Here is a 3325-nt window from a genome sequence, read left to right as displayed (position 1 = left end):
ATACAAAAAATGGTTCAAATGGCTCTGAGCACTATGGGACTTAACATCTTAGGTCATCAGTCCCCTAGAACTTAGAACTCCTTAAACCTAACTAACCTAAGGACAGCACACAACACCCAGCCATCACGAGGCAGAGAAAATCCCTGACCCCGCCGGGAATCGAACCCGGGAACCCGGGCGTGGGAAGCGAGAACGCTACCGCACGACCACGAGATGCGGGCAAATTCCAATACATTACGAATAAACGGTTAATGAACTGTTACGTGGAGGACGTCTCCTCATGTACGTTCGGTAAGGTTCGTCTTCTTTGAATTTGGGCGCAAGACACGTGAAATTCATCAACTGCCCTTCGACCTAAATACCAGTCTGTGGTACGTCGAGGACATAAAGTCCCGGAGGGCGTCGGTGGGTGGGTTTGGGAGACGCATCACGCCTGCGAGGATGCAAGGGATCAGCATTCACACTAACTTTCACAGTCTTCTGTGACAACCGTAGGTACCGCGGCGACCCAGACGAATGTCCCGAATTCCTTAATATCTCCATACGACCCACGCCAGTGAGGGAGTCGGGAAAGATATTTCTCAGGTAATTCTCCCAAAGGAAAAATCTTTGTCAGCAAAACAGACTAGAACATAGTACAGGCCGCAAACGGGAGCTCTGTCTGAAACATTTGTTTCTCGTAGCATCAAAATTTGGAAAGACGTGGATTATGGCATCTGTTATCATACAGTCAGTCCACCCCCCCCCCCCTCCACCTCACCCTTCTTTAAGGAATCGAACTGCCGTATACAAAACATCTTCGAACTTCTTTCTACTTTACAAATGACGTAATGTGTTAAATATTTTGCGTTAATCATGCATACGAGAAAAGTTTGGAAAAGGTATGAAATTATGTCTAAAGAGTGTTGGAAGTCGCTAAATGCTTTCATTACCAAACAATGGGTGAGTATTGTGTGGATAATCTGAGCTCCGTTACAAGCAAAAGCTACTTTTCCGCTCCTCCCAATGTTTATGGCCTCGTATCTCTTGAACCATGTCTCGTAGAATGATATTTTGCAAGTTAAATTCAGTGGTATATACGGATAATGTCTACAAAATGTGTTGTGAATAGAGTTAGCAGTAAAAACTAAAACTAAACTCCGTCCGAATAGGTCTTGGAAGGCCCAACGGTACCGACCGGCCGCAGTGTCATCCTCAGACCTCAGCCCACAGGCTTCACAGGATGCGGTTATGGAGGGGCCGTATGTCAGTTTACGACCGGAGCCGCTGCTTCTCAATCAAGTAGCTCCTCAGTTTGCCTCACAAGGGCTGAGTGCACCCCGCTTGCCAACAGCACTCCGCATACCGGATAGTCACCCATCCAAGTGCTAGCCCAACCCGACAGCGCTTAACTTCGGTGATCTGACGGGAGCCGGTGTTACCACTGTGGCAAGGCCGTTGGCTAATTAACAGCAAAGAAATAATAAATTAAAACGTTATGCCTCATCTAGCAGGTTTACTGCATGAACTGCGAAAATATAGTGAACATTAAACTTTTTTATTTTTTTGTGTGTGTGTGTGTGTGGGGGGGGGGGGGGGGGCAGGAAGAATAAGTTTCGGAAAGGTTTGAAATTATCTGTAAAGTTTGTTGGAAGTTGCAAAATACTGGATGAATACAGCCAGGCTAAAGTGCGCGCCCTTAGTTACGCTGCCCCTAGATATAATCACAGTTTGTAACTACAATATTTGTTTTACTCTGTTAAACCTTTCACGCAAGATTCTACCTCTTAATAAGTAAATTATGACAGCATTTTAAATTTAATATTCGGTTAAAAATTATATGAAATACTGAAAATCAAATTTTCGTTGCCCCTGGATGCCGTTATCACAGGCAATCTGCAATTGGCCTCGTGTACCACGAACGTTAGCCGTTTAGTAATATAGCTTGGAACTTACCGCCCTCTATCATAGCAGTGAGCAGCAAATAGTGTGGTGTTTACCTGCAACAGAGGGGAAAAAACTGACTTTAATGTTAAACACATGGCTAGTTCAGAGCAACTAGTAACACAATATACACTACCATGTTTTTGAAATTTGCAAAATTAAACATTCTTTAGTACTGAACTAAATGTGTTCCATATACAGCTCTCTTATAAGTCTTTAGACTTGTTGGATGATATAATAGCGTAGGCTTCCGCGGCCAGAGTCAGTTGAAGTAAAAGTTTTCTGAGTATCGTGCAGCGTCATAATTTAAAAAATTATACTGGAGAAAGCAACCTGTCAGCAACGGTTACAGTGGCTTCCTTCATGTCCTAGCACTGTAATGCATATCTGTGAATAATCTGATTTTATCAGACAGGCGTCAAGAGAGCGACTATTTATTTTTGAGGAAGCATTGATCAATCCCTTATTTTTCCTTACGAATAATGCTTCACACATACTGAATTTTATTTGGTAACGCTTCGCAATTGCATCCATAAAGAAGTCAGAAGTCAAAGGCAAATATTTAGCCTCAAAAGGTGTGGTTGAAGAATTACTTGCAGTTCAGAGCCCACATTTTTACTGTAACCCAAACATAGGACAAATATTTTACTAATACGAACAGATAACATAAAACTGTGAGAGTTTATACAGAGGCCATCAAGTGATAACATTACTCTCTTTTCTTATTTTTATGATGCAATCGTGAAGGAGAAGGCTTCTTCAGACGCTGGACGAGTGTAAAGGCCTTTTCGCTGTTTTGACCATTCAACAGTAAATATCGCAGTAAGAAAAGGAGTCATACCGGCGGAGAGACTACGAACGTTTCCAACAATTCAATTAACGGACCCCACTTTTAATAAATCGTAGGGAAGGACAAAAGAAGTTTGTTGTGATAATTCTTCTAAAAATATCAGTCTACGTTCGTGTTACGGGAATTCTTACCAAAATCCTGCCAGATGTTAATTGGCTTCTTAAGGAAAATTTTCTTCTTCGTATTCCTCCCCTCGTCCTCCTTTCCTAATGCCACTCAAATAAAATGAAATGTCTTTTTATCGCCACGAGGTCGCGCCCTTTAAATCCCACAAAAAATAGCCCAATTATGGCTCCAGATAACCTTCCGCTGCCACATCCATTTTCAACCGCTCTGTGCAGGTAGCCAAAGCAAAACATGCGAGATTTTAACAGTGTGTAACGCAAACTTAATAACTTCCAGGAGGAAGAACTACCTATGGTTCTAACGACGAAGCATGTGCCTTTTTAACGTACAACGTTAGGAATAATTAGGGGTAATATTATTGCGGCAATTTTATGACATACCAGCACTTCTTTTTGCGTAAAAATGAGGGCGTTGGCTCGGACCCAC

General features: G+C 42.4%; 1 pseudogene; it reads right to left on the bottom strand.

Moving 5' to 3' along the window:
- Positions 1-1324: 1324 nt before the first annotated feature.
- LOC124712695 lies at positions 1325-1442 on the bottom strand (annotated as a pseudogene).
- Between the last annotated feature and the right edge of the window lie 1883 nt (positions 1443-3325).

This window comes from Schistocerca piceifrons, chromosome 8 (assembly GCF_021461385.2).
Source record: "Schistocerca piceifrons isolate TAMUIC-IGC-003096 chromosome 8, iqSchPice1.1, whole genome shotgun sequence".
NCBI classification, from domain to species: Eukaryota; Metazoa; Arthropoda; class Insecta; order Orthoptera; family Acrididae; genus Schistocerca; species Schistocerca piceifrons.
The sequence above is the reverse complement of the archived record's forward strand: the minus strand, read 5'-3'. Positions and strand labels throughout refer to the sequence as shown.